At 39.3% G+C, this 14,353-nt stretch overlaps 19 non-coding genes across 19 annotated transcripts; all 19 read left to right on the top strand.

Moving 5' to 3' along the window:
- The first annotated feature begins 358 nt into the window (after nucleotides 1-358).
- On the top strand, nucleotides 359-430 carry TRNAC-GCA (transfer RNA cysteine (anticodon GCA)). Its single transcript has one exon. It is a non-coding gene; the product is annotated as a tRNA-Cys (tRNA).
- Nucleotides 431-1,003: 573 nt separating this feature from the next.
- TRNAC-GCA (transfer RNA cysteine (anticodon GCA)) lies at nucleotides 1,004-1,075 on the top strand. The gene has a single exon. It is a non-coding gene; the product is annotated as a tRNA-Cys (tRNA).
- A 723-nt stretch (nucleotides 1,076-1,798) lies between these two features.
- Nucleotides 1,799-1,870, top strand: TRNAC-GCA (transfer RNA cysteine (anticodon GCA)). The gene has a single exon. It is a non-coding gene; the product is annotated as a tRNA-Cys (tRNA).
- Nucleotides 1,871-2,593: 723 nt separating this feature from the next.
- On the top strand, nucleotides 2,594-2,665 carry TRNAC-GCA (transfer RNA cysteine (anticodon GCA)). Its single transcript has one exon. It is a non-coding gene; the product is annotated as a tRNA-Cys (tRNA).
- Nucleotides 2,666-3,388: 723 nt separating this feature from the next.
- On the top strand, nucleotides 3,389-3,460 carry TRNAC-GCA (transfer RNA cysteine (anticodon GCA)). Its single transcript has one exon. It is a non-coding gene; the product is annotated as a tRNA-Cys (tRNA).
- A 723-nt stretch (nucleotides 3,461-4,183) lies between these two features.
- TRNAC-GCA (transfer RNA cysteine (anticodon GCA)) lies at nucleotides 4,184-4,255 on the top strand. The gene has a single exon. It is a non-coding gene; the product is annotated as a tRNA-Cys (tRNA).
- A 572-nt stretch (nucleotides 4,256-4,827) lies between these two features.
- TRNAC-GCA (transfer RNA cysteine (anticodon GCA)) lies at nucleotides 4,828-4,899 on the top strand. The gene has a single exon. It is a non-coding gene; the product is annotated as a tRNA-Cys (tRNA).
- Nucleotides 4,900-5,622: 723 nt separating this feature from the next.
- TRNAC-GCA (transfer RNA cysteine (anticodon GCA)) lies at nucleotides 5,623-5,694 on the top strand. The gene has a single exon. It is a non-coding gene; the product is annotated as a tRNA-Cys (tRNA).
- A 723-nt stretch (nucleotides 5,695-6,417) lies between these two features.
- Nucleotides 6,418-6,489, top strand: TRNAC-GCA (transfer RNA cysteine (anticodon GCA)). Its single transcript has one exon. It is a non-coding gene; the product is annotated as a tRNA-Cys (tRNA).
- Nucleotides 6,490-7,039: 550 nt separating this feature from the next.
- Nucleotides 7,040-7,111, top strand: TRNAC-GCA (transfer RNA cysteine (anticodon GCA)). The gene has a single exon. It is a non-coding gene; the product is annotated as a tRNA-Cys (tRNA).
- A 559-nt stretch (nucleotides 7,112-7,670) lies between these two features.
- Nucleotides 7,671-7,742, top strand: TRNAC-GCA (transfer RNA cysteine (anticodon GCA)). Its single transcript has one exon. It is a non-coding gene; the product is annotated as a tRNA-Cys (tRNA).
- A 723-nt stretch (nucleotides 7,743-8,465) lies between these two features.
- TRNAC-GCA (transfer RNA cysteine (anticodon GCA)) lies at nucleotides 8,466-8,537 on the top strand. Its single transcript has one exon. It is a non-coding gene; the product is annotated as a tRNA-Cys (tRNA).
- Nucleotides 8,538-9,087: 550 nt separating this feature from the next.
- Nucleotides 9,088-9,159, top strand: TRNAS-GCU (transfer RNA serine (anticodon GCU)). The gene has a single exon. It is a non-coding gene; the product is annotated as a tRNA-Ser (tRNA).
- A 572-nt stretch (nucleotides 9,160-9,731) lies between these two features.
- TRNAC-GCA (transfer RNA cysteine (anticodon GCA)) lies at nucleotides 9,732-9,803 on the top strand. The gene has a single exon. It is a non-coding gene; the product is annotated as a tRNA-Cys (tRNA).
- Nucleotides 9,804-10,526: 723 nt separating this feature from the next.
- TRNAC-GCA (transfer RNA cysteine (anticodon GCA)) lies at nucleotides 10,527-10,598 on the top strand. Its single transcript has one exon. It is a non-coding gene; the product is annotated as a tRNA-Cys (tRNA).
- Nucleotides 10,599-11,937: 1,339 nt separating this feature from the next.
- Nucleotides 11,938-12,009, top strand: TRNAS-GCU (transfer RNA serine (anticodon GCU)). The gene has a single exon. It is a non-coding gene; the product is annotated as a tRNA-Ser (tRNA).
- Nucleotides 12,010-12,581: 572 nt separating this feature from the next.
- TRNAC-GCA (transfer RNA cysteine (anticodon GCA)) lies at nucleotides 12,582-12,653 on the top strand. The gene has a single exon. It is a non-coding gene; the product is annotated as a tRNA-Cys (tRNA).
- Nucleotides 12,654-13,376: 723 nt separating this feature from the next.
- Nucleotides 13,377-13,448, top strand: TRNAC-GCA (transfer RNA cysteine (anticodon GCA)). The gene has a single exon. It is a non-coding gene; the product is annotated as a tRNA-Cys (tRNA).
- A 723-nt stretch (nucleotides 13,449-14,171) lies between these two features.
- Nucleotides 14,172-14,243, top strand: TRNAC-GCA (transfer RNA cysteine (anticodon GCA)). The gene has a single exon. It is a non-coding gene; the product is annotated as a tRNA-Cys (tRNA).
- The last annotated feature ends 110 nt before the right edge of the window (nucleotides 14,244-14,353 follow it).

Raw genomic sequence — 14,353 nt, 5'->3', positions numbered from 1 at the left:
ATGGCAACTGCAGAATGAGAAGTTTCTGGGTCTGACGAAAGTGTCTCTTGCGGCCATGGTCCGTAACATGCTCATCATTCTAGCTTTCATGCAGATTATTATGCAAATTGTGAGCGTCATGGAAGTGGGACATTCAAATACACTTCCTGACGATTAACGCATTTCCAAGCTGCCTACAATATTAATTCAATTTGCATGCAACCTGGATTTATTACTGTCTCATTGACCATCTCTAGTCTCTAAGAGTTATCATTTAACTCTGTCCAACCTTAACAAACTCCAAGTTAACGCTTGAAATGCTTTCATGGACTACATGAGAGAAACTATTTAAAATGGTCAGAAAAGCTGAACAGAGCGTGGGGGTATAGCTCAGTGGTAGAGCATTCGACTGCAGATCGAGAGGTCCTTGGTTCAAATCCGAGTGCCCCCTTTGACATGATCTAGCTCTTTGCTCTTTCTCTAAACTCTTTACATAAACCAATACTCTCAAGGCAGTAATAAAGAGAACTACGTTAATCAAAATATCCCGTTATGCTGCAGAATCGTAGTAACTTGGTGAAAGTTCACATGCTCCCTCCAAGCAACCACATTTCTGAAGTGTTCTTTTCTTTACATATTCAAAGTAAATTTGTTTTTTCTTTCCATACGTATTTTAAAGGATCCTGCAAAAGAACAGCAAAAGCTACAAAATGTCTACAATGTAAGTCCTCCACTCAAATTAGCAAAGCAGAAGAACTTTGGGCTTCTACATCTGCTGCCAAATACACATGTGCTGGGGTCTAATGCACTTCCTGACGATTAACGCATTTCCAAGCTGCCTACAATATTAATTCAATTTGCATGCAACCTGGATTTATTACTGTCTCATTGACCATCTCTAGTCTCTAAGAGTTATCATTTAACTCTGTCCAACCTTAACAAACTCAAAGTTAACGCTTGAAATGTTTTCATGGACTACATGAGAGAAACTATTTAAAATGGTCAGAAAAGCTGAACAGAGCGTGGGGGTGTAGCTCAGTGGTAGAGCATTCGACTGCAGATCAAGAAGTCCTTGGTTCAAATCCGAGTGCCCCCTTGATATGATCTAGCTCTTTGCTCTTTCTCTAATCTCTTTACATAAACCAATACTCTCAAGGCAGTAATAAAGAGAACTACAATAATCAAAATATCCCGTTATGCTGCAGAATCGTTGTAACTTGGTGAAATTTCACATGCTCCCTCCAAGCAACCACATTTCTGAAGTGTTCTTTTCTTTACATACCCAAAGTAAATTTGTTTTTTTTTTCGATACGTATTTTAAAGGATCCTGCAAATGAACAGCAAAAGCTACAAAATGTCTACAATGTAAGTCCTCCACTCAAATTAGCAAAGCAGAAGAACTTTGGGCTTCTACATCTGCTGCCAAATACACATGTGCTGGGGTCTAATGCAGTGGCAGAAATGGCAACTGCAGAATGAGAAGTTTCTGGGTCTGACGAAAGAGTCTCTTGCGGCCATGGTCCGTAACATGCTCATCATTCTATCTTTCATGCAGATTATTATGCAAATTGTGAGCGTCATGGAAGTGGGACATTCAAATACACTTCCTGACGATTAACGCATTTCTAAGCTGCCTACAATATTAATTCAATTTGCATGCAACCTGGATTTATTACTGTCTCATTGACCATCTCTAGTCTTTAAGAGTTATCATTTAACTCTGTCCAACCTTAACAAACTCCAAGTTAACGCTTGAAATGTTTTCATGGACTACATGAGAGAAACTATTTAAAATGGTCAGAAAAGCTGAACAGAGCGTGGGGGTATAGCTCAGTGGTAGAGCATTCGACTGCAGATCGAGAGGTCCTTGGTTCAAATCCGAGTGCCCCCTTGATATGATCTAGCTCTTTGCTCTTTCTCTAATCTCTTTACATAAACCAATACTCTCAAGGCAGTAATAAAGAGAACTACAATAATCAAAATATCCCGTTATGCTGCAGAATCGTAGTAACTTGGTGAAAGTTCACATGCTCCCTCCAAGCAACCACATATCTGAAGTGTTCTTTTCTTTACATATCCAAAGTAAATTTGGTTTTTCTTTCCATACGTATTTTAAAGGATCCTGCAAAAGAACAGCAAAAGCTACAAAATGTCTACAATGTAAGTCCTCCACTCAAATTAGCAAAGCAGAAGAACTTTGGGCTTCTACATCTGCTGCCAAATACACATGTGCTGGGGTCTAATGCAGTGGCAGAAATGGCAACTGCAGAATGAGAAGTTTCTGGGTCTGACGAAAGTGTCTCTTGCGGCCATGGTCCGTAACATGCTCATCATTCTAGCTTTCATGCAGATTATTATGCAAATTGTGAGCGTCATGGAAGTGGGACATTCAAATACACTTCCTGACGATTAACGCATTTCCAAGCTGCCTACAATATTAATTCAATTTGCATGCAACCTGGATTTATTACTGTCTCATTGACCATCTCTAGTCTCTAAGAGTTATCATTTAACTCTGTCCAACCTTAACAAACTCCAAGTTAACGCTTGAAATGCTTTCATGGACTACATGAGAGAAACTATTTAAAATGGTCAGAAAAGCTGAACAGAGTGTGGGGGTATAGCTCAGTGGTAGAGCATTCGACTGCAGATCGAAAGGTCATTGGTTCAAATCCGAGTGCCCCCTTGATATGATCTAGCTCTTTGCTCTTTCTCTAAACTCTTTACATAAACCAATACTCTCAAGGCAGTAATAAAGAGAACTACAATAATCAAAATATCCCGTTATGCTGCAGAATCGTAGTAACTTGGTGAAAGTTCACATGCTCCCTCCAAGCAACCACATATCTGAAGTGTTCTTTTCTTTACATATCCAAAGTGAATTTGGTTTTTCTTTCCATACGTATTTTAAAGGATCCTGCAAAAGAACAGCAAAAGCTACAAAATGTCTACAATGTAAGTCCTCCACTCAAATTAGCAAAGCAGAAGAACTTTGGGCTTCTACATCTGCTGCCAAATACACATGTGCTGGGGTCTAATGCAGTGGCAGAAATGGCAACTGCAGAATGAGAAGTTTCTGGGTCTGACGAAAGTGTCTCTTGCGGCCATGGTCCATAACATGCTCATCATTCCAGCTTTCATGCAGATTATTATGCAAATTGTGAGCGTCATGGAAGTGGGACATTCAAATACACTTCCTGACGATTAACGCATTTCCAAGCTGCTTACAATATTAATTCAATTTGCATGCAACCTGGATTTATTACTGTCTCATTGACCATCTCTAGTCTCTAAGAGTTATCATTTAACTCTGTCTAACCTTAACAAACTCCAAGTTAACGCTTGAAATGTTTTCATGGACTACATGAGAGAAACTATTTAAAATGGTCAGAAAAGCTGAACAGAGCGTGGGGGTATAGCTCAGTGGTAGAGCATTCGACTGCAGATCGAGAGGTCCTTGGTTCAAATCCGAGTGCCCCCTTGACATGATCTAGCTCTTTGCTCTTTCTCTAAACTCTTTACATAAACCAATACTCTCAAGGCAGTAATAAAGAGAACTACGTTAATCAAAATATCCCGTTATGCTGCAGAATCGTAGTAACTTGGTGAAAGTTCACATGCTCCCTCCAAGCAACCACATTTCTGAAGTGTTCTTTTCTTTACATATCCAAAGTAAATTTGGTTTTTCTTTCCATACGTATTTTAAAGGATCCTGCAAAAGAACAGCAAAAGCTACAAAATGTCTACAATGTAAGTCCTCCACTCAAATTAGCAAAGCAGAAGAACTTTGGGCTTCTACATCTGCTGCCAAATACACATGTGCTGGGGTCTAATGCAGTGGCAGAAATGGCAACTGCAGAATGAGAAGTTTCTGGGTCTGACGAAAGTGTCTCTTGCGGCCATGGTCCGTAACATGCTCATCATTCTAGCTTTCATGCAGATTATTATGCAAATTGTGAGCGTCATGGAAGTGGGACATTCAAATACACATCCTGACGATTAACGCATTTCCAAGCTGCCTACAATATTAATTCAATTTGCATGCAACCTGGATTTATTACTGTCTCATTGATCATCTCTAGTCTCTAAGAGTTATCATTTAACTCTGTCCAACCTTAACAAACTCCAAGTTAACGCTTGAAATGCTTTCATGGACTACATGAGAGAAACTATTTAAAATGGTCAGAAAAGCTGAACAGAGCGTGGGGGTATAGCTCAGTGGTAGAGCATTCGACTGCAGATTGAGAGGTCCTTGGTTCAAATCCGAGTGCCCCCTTGACATGATCTAGCGCTTTGCTCTTTCTCTAAACTCTTTACATAAACCAATACTCTCAAGGCAGTAATAAAGAGAACTCCGTTAATCAAAATATCCCGTTATGCTGCAGAATCGTAGTAACTTGGTGAAAGTTCACATGCTCCCTCCAAGCAACCACATTTCTGAAGTGTTCTTTTCTTTACATATCCAAAGTAAATTTGTTTTTTCTTTCCATACGTATTTTAAAGGATCCTGCAAAAGAACAGCAAAAGCTACAAAATGTCTACAATGTAAGTCCTCCACTCAAATTAGCAAAGCAGAAGAACTTTGGGCTTCTACATCTGCTGCCAAATACACATGTGCTGGGGTCTAATGCACTTCCTGACGATTAACGCATTTCCAAGCTGCCTACAATATTAATTCAATTTGCATGCAACCTGGATTTATTACTGTCTCATTGACCATCTCTAGTCTCTAAGAGTTATCATTTAACTCCGTCCAACCTTAACAAACTCCAAGTTAACGCTTGAAATGTTTTCATGGACTACATAAGAGAAACTATTTAAAATGGTCAGAAAAGCTGAACAGAGCGTGGGGGTATAGCTCAGTGGAAGAGTATTCGACTGCAGATCGAGAGGTCCTTGGTTCAAATCCGAGTGCCCACTTGACTTGATCTAGTTCTTTGCTCTTTCTCTAATCTCTTTACATAAACCAATACTCTCAAGGCAGTAATAAAGAGAACTACAATAATCAAAATATCCCGTTATGCTGCAGAATCGTAGTAACTTGGTGAAAGTTCACATGCTCCCTCCAAGCAACCACATTTCTGAAGTGTTCTTTTCTTTACATATCCAAAGTAAATTTGGTTTTTCTTTCCATACGTATTTTAAAGGATCCTGCAAATGAACAGCAAAAGCTACAAAATGTCTACAATGTAAGTCCTCCACTCAAATTAGCAAAGCAGAAGAACTTTGGGCTTCTACATCTGCTGCCAAATACACATGTGCTGGGGTCTAATGCAGTGGCAAAAATGGCAACTGCAGAATGAGAAGTTTCTGGGTCTGACGAAAGTGTCTCTTGCGGCCATGGTCCGTAACATGCTCATCATTCTAGCTTTCATGCAGATTATTATGCAAATTGTGAGCGTCATGGAAGTGGGACATTCAAATACACTTCCTGACGATTAACGCATTTCCAAGCTGCCTACAATATTAATTCAATTTGCATGCAACCTGGATTTATTACTGTCTCATTGACCATCTCTAGTCTCTAAGAGTTATCATTTAACTCTGTCCAACCTTAACAAACTCCAAGTTAACGCTTGAAATGCTTTCATGGACTACATGAGAGAAACTATTTAAAATGGTCAGAAAAGCTGAACAGAGTGTGGGGGTATAGCTCAGTGGTAGAGCATTCGACTGCAGATCGAAAGGTCATTGGTTCAAATCCGAGTGCCCCCTTGATATGATCTAGCTCTTTGCTCTTTCTCTAAACTCTTTACATAAACCAATACTCTCAAGGCAGTAATAAAGAGAACTACAATAATCAAAATATCCCGTTATGCTGCAGAATCGTAGTAACTTGGTGAAAGTTCACATGCTCCCTCCAAGCAACCACATATCTGAAGTGTTCTTTTCTTTACATATCCAAAGTGAATTTGGTTTTTCTTTCCATACGTATTTTAAAGGATCCTGCAAAAGAACAGCAAAAGCTACAAAATGTCTACAATGTAAGTCCTCCACTCAAATTAGCAAAGCAGAAGAACTTTGGGCTTCTACATCTGCTGCCAAATACACATGTGCTGGGGTCTAATGCAGTGGCAAAAATGGCAACTGCAGAATGAGAAGTTTCTGGGTCTGACGAAAGTGTCTCTTGCGGCCATGGTCCGTAACATGCTCATCATTCTAGCTTTCATGCAGATTATTATGCAAATTGTGAGCGTCATGGAAGTGGGACATTCAAATGCACTTCCTGACGATTAACGCATTTCCAAGCTGCCTACAATATTAATTCAATTTGCATGCAACCTGGATTTATTACTGTCTCATTGACCATCTCTAGTCTCTAAGAGTTATCATTTAACTCTGTCCAACCTTAACAAACTCCAAGTTAACGCTTGAAATGCTTTTATGGACTACATGAGAGAAACTATGTAAAATGGTCAGAAAAGCTGAACAGAGTGTGGGGGTATAGCTCAGTGGTAGAGCATTCGATTGCAGATCGAGACGTCCTTAGTTCAAATCCGAGTGCCCCCTTGACATGATCTAGCTCTTTGCTCTTTCTCTAAACTCTTTACATAATAAAGAGAACTACGTTAATCAAAATATCCCGTTATGCTGCAGAATCGTAGTAACTTGGTGAAAGTTCACATGCTCCCTCCAAGCAACCACATTTCTGAAGTGTTCTTTTCTTTACATATCCAAAGTAAATTTGTTTTTTCTTTCCATACGTATTTTAAAGGATCCTGCAAAAGAACAGCAAAAGCTACAAAATGTCTACAATGTAAGTCCTCCACTCAAATTAGCAAAGCAGAAGAACTTTGGGCTTCTACATCTGCTGCCAAATACACATGTGCTGGGGTCTAATGCACTTCCTGACGATTAACGCATTTCCAAGCTGCCTACAATATTAATTCAATTTGCATGCAACCTGGATTTATTACTGTCTCATTGACCATCTCTAGTCTCTAAGAGTTATCATTTAACTCTGTCCAACCTTAACAAACTCCAAGTTAATGCTTGAAATGTTTTCATGGTCTACATGAGAGAAACTATTTAAAATGGTCAGAAAAGCTAAACAGAGCGTGGGGGTATAGCTCAGTGGTAGAGCATTCGACTGCAGATCGAGAGGTCCATGGTTCAAATCCAAGTGCCCCCTTGACATGATCTAGCTCTTATCTCTTTACATAAACCAATACTCTCAAGGCAGTAATAAAGAGAACTACAATAATCAAAATATCCCGTTATGCTGCAGAATCGTAGTAACTTGGTGAAAGTTCACATGCTCCCTCCAAGCAACCACATTTCTGAAGTGTTCTTTTCTTTACATATCCAAAGTAAATTTCTTTTTTCTTTCCATACGTATTTTAAAGGATACTGCAAAAGAACAGCAAAAGCTACAAAATGTCTACAATGTAAGTCCTCCACTCAAATTAGCAAAGCAGAAGAACTTTGGGCTTCTACATCTGCTGCCAAATACACATGTGCTGGGGTCTAATGCACTTCCTGACGATTAACGCATTTTCAAGCTGCCTACAATATTAATTCAATTTGCATGCAACCTGGATTTATTACTGTCTCATTGACCATCTCTAGTCTCTAAGAGTTATCATTTAACTCTGTCCAACCTTAACAAACTCCAAGTTAACGCTTGAAATGTTTTCATGGACTACATGAGAGAAACTATTTAAAATGGTCAGAAAAGCTGAACTGAGCGTGGGGGTATAGCTCAGTGGTATAGCATTCGACTGCAGATCGAGAGGTCCTTGGTTCAAATCCGAGTGCCCCCTTGACATGATCTAGCTCTTTGCTCTTTCTCTAAACTCTTTACATAAACCAATACTCTCAAGGCAGTAATAAAGACAACTACAATAATCAAAATATCCCGTTATGCTGCAGAATCGTAGTAACTTGGTGAAAGTTCACATGCTCCCTCCAAGCAACCACATTTCTGAAGTGTTCTTTTCTTTACATATCAAAAGTAAATTTGATTTTTCTTTCCATACGTATTTTAAAGGATCCTGCAAATGAACAGCAAAAGCTACAAAATGTGTACAATGTAAGTCCTCCACTCAAATTAGCAAAGCAGAAGAACTTTGGGCTTCTACATCTGCTGCCAAATACACATGTGCTAGGGTCTAATGCAGTGGCAAAAATGGCAACTGCAGAATGAGAAGTTTCTGGGTCTGACGAAAGTGTCTCTTGCGGCCATGGTCCGTAACATGCTCATCATTCTAGCTTTCATGCAGATTATTATGCAAATTGTGAGCGTCATGGAAGTGAGACATTCAAATGCACTTCCTGACGATTAACGCATTTCCAAGCTGCCTACAATATTAATTCAATTTGCATGCAACCTGGATTTATTACTGTCTCATTGACCATCTCTAGTCTCTAAGAGTTATAATTTAACTCTGTCCAACCTTAACAAACTCCAAGTTAACGCTTGAAATGCTTTCATGGACTACATGAGAGAAACTATGTAAAATGGTCAGAAAAGCTGAACAGAGTGTGGGGGTATAGCTCAGTGGTAGAGCATTCGACTGCAGATCGAGAGGTCCTTGGTTCAAATCCGAGTGCCCCCTTGACATGATCTAGCTCTTTGCTCTTTCTCTAAACTCTTTACATAATAAAGAGAACTACGTTAATCAAAATATCCCGTTATGCTGCAGAATCGTAGTAACTTGGTGAAAGTTCACATGCTCCCTCCAAGCAACCACATTTCTGAAGTGTTCTTTTCTTTACATATCCAAAGTAAATTTGTTTTTTCTTTCCATACGTATTTTAAAGGATCCTGCAAAAGAACAGCAAAAGCTACAAAATCTCTACAATGTAAGTCCTCCACTCAAATTAGCAAAGCAGAAGAACTTTGGGCTTCTACATCTGCTGCCAAATACACATGTGCTGGGGTCTAATGCACTTCCTGACAATTAACGTATTTCCAAGCTGCCTACAATATTAATTCAATTTGCATGCAACCTGGATTTATTACTGTCTCATTGACCATCTCTAGTCTCTAAGAGTTATTATTTAACTCTGTCCAACCTTAACAAACTCCAAGCTAACGCTTGAAATGTTTTCATGAACTACATGAGAGAAACTATTTAAAATGGTCAGAAAAGCTGAACAGAGCGTGGGGGTATAGCTCAGTGGTAGAGCATTCGACTGCTGATCGAGAGGTCCTTGGTTCAGATCCGAGTGCCCCCTTGACATGATCTAGCTCTTTGCTCTTTCTCTAAACTCTTTACATAAACCAATACTCTCAAGGCAGTAATAAAGAGAACTACGTTAATCAAAATATCCCGTTATGCTGCAAAATCGTAGTAACTTGGTGAAAGTTCACATGCTCCCTCCAAGCAACCACATTTCTGAAGTGTTCTTTTCTTTACATATCCAAAGTAAATTTCTTTTTTCTTTCCATACATATTTTAAAGGATCCAGCAAAAGAACAGCAAAAGCTACAAAATGTCTACAATGTAAGTCCTCCACTCAAATTAGCAAAGCAGAAGAACTTTGGGCTTCTACATCTGCTGCCAAATACACATGTGCTGGGGTCTAATGCACTTCCTGACGATTAACGCATTTCCAAGCTGCCTACAATATTAATTCAATTTGCATGCAACCTGGATTTATTACTGTCTCATTGACCATCTCTAGTCTCTAAGAGTTATCATTTAACTCTGTCCAACCTTAACAAACTCCAAGTTAACGCTTGAAATGTTTTCATGGACTACATGAGAGAAACTATTTAAAATGGTCAGAAAAACTGAACAGAGCGTGGGGGTATAGCTCAGTGGTAGAGCATTCGACTGCATATCGAGAGGTCCTTGGTTCAAATCCGAGTGCCCCCTTGACATGATCTAGCTCTTTGCTCTTTCTCTAAACTCTTTACATAAACCAATACTCTCAAGGCAGTAATAAAGAGAACTACAATAATCAAAATATCCCGTTATGCTGCAGAATCGTAGTAACTTGGTGAAAGTTCACATGCTCCCTCCAAGCAACCACATATCTGAAGTGTTCTTTTCTTTACATATCCAAAGTAAATTTGGTTTTTCTTTCCATACGTATTTTAAAGGATCCTGCAAAAGAACAGCAAAAGCTACAAAATGTCTACAATGTAAGTCCTCCACTCAAATTAGCAAAGCAGAAGAACTTTGGGCTTCGTCATCTGCTGCCAAATACACATGTGCTGGGGTCTAATGCAGTGGCAGAAATGGCAACTGCAGAATGGGAACTTTCTGGGTCTGACGAAAGTGTCTCTTGCGGCCATGGTCCGTAACATGCTCATCATTCTAGCTTTCATGCAGATTATTATGCAAATTGTGAGCGTCATGGAAGTGGGACATTCAAATACACTTCCTGACGATTAACGCATTTCCAAGCTGCCTACAATATTAATTCAATTTGCATGCAACCTGGATTTATTACTGTCTCATTGACCATCTCTAGTCTCTAAGAGTTATCATTTAACTCTGTCCAACCTTAACAAACTCCAAGTTAACGCTTGAAATGCTTTCATGGACTACATGAGAGAAACTATTTAAAATGGTCAGAAAAGCTGAACAGAGCGTGGGGGTATAGTTCAGTGGTAGAGCATTTAACTGCAGATCGAGAGGTCCTTGGTTCAAATCCGAGTGCCCCCTTGATATGCTCTTTGCTCTTTCTCTAATCTCTTTACATAAACCAATACTCTCAAGGCAGTAATAAAGAGAACTACAATAATCAAAATATCCCGTTATGCTGCAGAATCGTAGTAGCTTGGTGAAAGTTCACATGCTCCCTCCAAGCAACCACATTTCTGAAGTGTTCTTTTCTTTACATATCAAAAGTAAATTTGATTTTTCTTTCCATACGTATTTTAAAGGATCCTGCAAATGAACAGCAAAAGCTACAAAATGTGTACAATGTAAGTCCTCCACTCAAATTAGCAAAGCAGAAGAACTTTGGGCTTCTACATCTGCTGCCAAATACACATGTGCTGGGGTCTAATGCAGTGGCAAAAATGGCAACTGCAGAATGAGAAGTTTCTGGGTCTGACGAAAGTGTCTCTTGCGGCCATGGTCCGTAACATGCTCATCATTCTAGCTTTCATGCAGATTATTATGCAAATTGTGAGCGTCATGGAAGTGGGACATTCAAATGCACTTCCTGACGATTAACGCATTTCCAAGCTGCCTACAATATTAATTCAATTTGCATGCAACCTGGATTTATTACTGTCTCATTGACCATCTCTAGTCTCTAAGAGTTATCATTTAACTCTGTCCAACCTTAACAAACTCCAAGTTAACGCTTGAAATGCTTTTATGGACTACATGAGAGAAACTATGTAAAATGGTCAGAAAAGCTGAACAGAGTGTGGGGGTATAGCTCAGTGGTAGAGCATTCGATTGCAGATCGAGACGTCCTTAGTTCAAATGCGAGTGCCCCCTTGACATGATCTAGCTCTTTGCTCTTTCTCTAAACTCTTTACATAATAAAGAGAACTACGTTAATCAAAATATCCCGTTATGCTGCAGAATCGTAGTAACTTGGTGAAAGTTCACATGCTCCCTCCAAGCAACCACATTTCTGAAGTGTTCTTTTCTTTACATATCCAAAGTAAATTTGTTTTTTCTTTCCATACGTATTTTAAAGGATCCTGCAAAAGAACAGCAAAAGCTACAAAATGTCTACAATGTAAGTCCTCCACTCAAATTAGCAAAGCAGAAGAACTTTGGGCTTCTACATCTGCTGCCAAATACACATGTGCTGGGGTCTAATGCACTTCCTGACAATTAACGTATTTCCAAGCTGCCTACAATATTAATTCAATTTGCATGCAACCTGGATTTATTACTGTCTCATTGACCATCTCTAGTCTCTAAGAGTTATCATTTAACTCTGTCCAACCTTAACAAACTCCAAGCTAACGCTTGAAATGTTTTCATGAACTACATGAGAGAAACTATTTAAAATGGTCAGAAAAGCTGAACAGAGCGTGGGGGTATAGCTCAGTGGTAGAGCATTCGACTGCTGATCGAGAGGTCCTTGGTTCAAATCCGAGTGCCCCCTTGACATGATCTAGCTCTTTGCTCTTTCTCTAAACTCTTTACATAAACCAATACTCTCAAGGCAGTAATAAAGAGAACTACGTTAATCAAAATATCCCGTTATGCTGCAAAATCGTAGTAACTTGGTGAAAGTTCACATGCTCCCTCCAAGCAACCACATTTCTGAAGTGTTCTTTTCTTTACATATCCAAAGTAAATTTCTTTTTTCTTTCCATACATATTTTAAAGGATCCAGCAAAAGAACAGCAAAAGCTACAAAATGTCTACAATGTAAGTCCTCCACTCAAATTAGCAAAGCAGAAGAACTTTGGGCTTCTACATCTGCTGCCAAATACACATGTGCTGGGGTCTAATGCACTTCCTGACGATTAACGCATTTCCAAGCTGCCTACAATATTAATTCAATTTGCATGCAACCTGGATTTATTACTGTCTCATTGACCATCTCTAGTCTCTAAGAGTTATCATTTAACTCTGTCCAACCTTAACAAACTCCAAGTTAACGCTTGAAATGTTTTCATGGACTACATGAGAGAAACTATTTAAAATGGTCAGAAAAACTGAGCAGAGCGTGGGGGTATAGCTCAGTGGTAGAGCATTCGACTGCATATCGAGAGGTCCTTGGTTCAAATCCGAGTGCCCCCTTGACATGATCTAGCTCTTTGCTCTTTCTCTAAACTCTTTACATAAACCAATACTCTCAAGGCAGTAATAAAGAGAACTACAATAATCAAAATATCCCGTTATGCTGCAGAATCGTAGTAGCTTGGTGAACGTTCACATGCTCCCTCCAAGCAACCACATATCTGAAGTGTTCTTTTCTTTACATATCCAAAGTAAATTTGGTTTTTCTTTCCATACGTATTTTAAAGGATCCTGCAAATGAACAGCAAAAGCTACAAAATGTCTACAATGTAAGTCCTCCACTCAAATTAGCAAAGCAGAAGAACTTTGGGCTTCTACATCTGCTGCCAAATACACATGTGCTGGGGTCTAATGCAGTGGCAAAAATGGCAACTGCAGAATGAGAAGTTTCTGGGTCTGACGAAAGTGTCTCTTGCGGCCATGGTCCGTAACATGCTCATCATTCTAGCTTTCATGCAGATTATTATGCAAATTGTGAGCGTCATGGAAGTGGGACATTCAAATACACTTCCTGACGATTAACGCATTTCCAAGCTGCCTACAATATTAATTCAATTTGCATGCAACCTGGATTTATTACTGTCTCATTGACCATCTCTAGTCTCTAAGAGTTATCATTTAACTCTGTCCAACCTTAACAAACTCCAAGTTAACGCTTGAAATGTTTTCATGGACTACATGAGAGAAACTATTTAAAATGGTCAGAAAAGCTGAACTGAGCGTTGGGGTATAGCTCAGTGGTATAGCATTCGACTGCAGATCGAGAGGTCCTTGGTTCAAATCCGAGTGCCCCCTTGACATGATCTAGCTCTTTGCTCTTTCTCTAAACTCTTTTCATAAACCAATACTCTCAAGGCAGTAATAAAGAGAACTACAATAATCAAAATATCCCGTTATGCTGCAGAATCGTAGTAACTTGGTGAAAGTTCACATGCTCCCTCCAAGCAACCACATATCTGAAGTGTTCTTTTCTTTACATATCCAAAGTAAATTTGGTTTTTCTTTCCATACGTATTTTAAAGGATCCTGCAAAAGAACAGCAAAAGCTACAAAATGTCTACAATGTAAGTCCTACACTCAATTTAGCAAAGCAGAAGAACTTTGGGCTTCGTCATCTGCTGCCAAATACACATGTGCTGGGGTCTAATGCAGTGGCAGAAATGGCAACTGCAGAATGAGAAGTTTCTGGGTCTGACGAAAGTGTCTCTTGCGGCCATGGTCCGTAACATGCTCATCATTCTAGCTTTCATGCAGATTATTATGCAAATTGTGAGCGTCATGGAAGTGGGACATTCAAATACACTTCCTGACGATTAACGCATTTCCAAGCTGCCTACAATATTAATTCAATTTGCATGCAACCTGGATTTATTACTGTCTCATTGACCATCTCTAGTCTCTAAGAGTTATCATTTAACTCTGTCCAACCTTAACAAACTCCAAGTTAACGCTTGAAATGCTTTCATGGACTACATGAGAGAAACTATTTAAAATGGTCAGAAAAGCTGAACAGAGCGTGGGGGGATAGCTCAGTGGTAGAGCATTCGACTGCAGATCGAGAGGTCCTTGGTTCAAATCCGAGTGCCCCCTTGACATAATCTAGCTCTTTGCTCTTTCTCTAAACTCTTTACATAAACCAATACTCTCAAGGCAGTAATAAAGAGAACTACGTTAATCAAAATATCCCGTTATGCTGCAGA

Source organism: Hyperolius riggenbachi, chromosome 7 (assembly GCF_040937935.1).
Source record: "Hyperolius riggenbachi isolate aHypRig1 chromosome 7, aHypRig1.pri, whole genome shotgun sequence".
Classification (NCBI taxonomy): Eukaryota; Metazoa; Chordata; class Amphibia; order Anura; family Hyperoliidae; genus Hyperolius; species Hyperolius riggenbachi.
The sequence above is the reverse complement of the archived record's forward strand: the minus strand, read 5'-3'. Positions and strand labels throughout refer to the sequence as shown.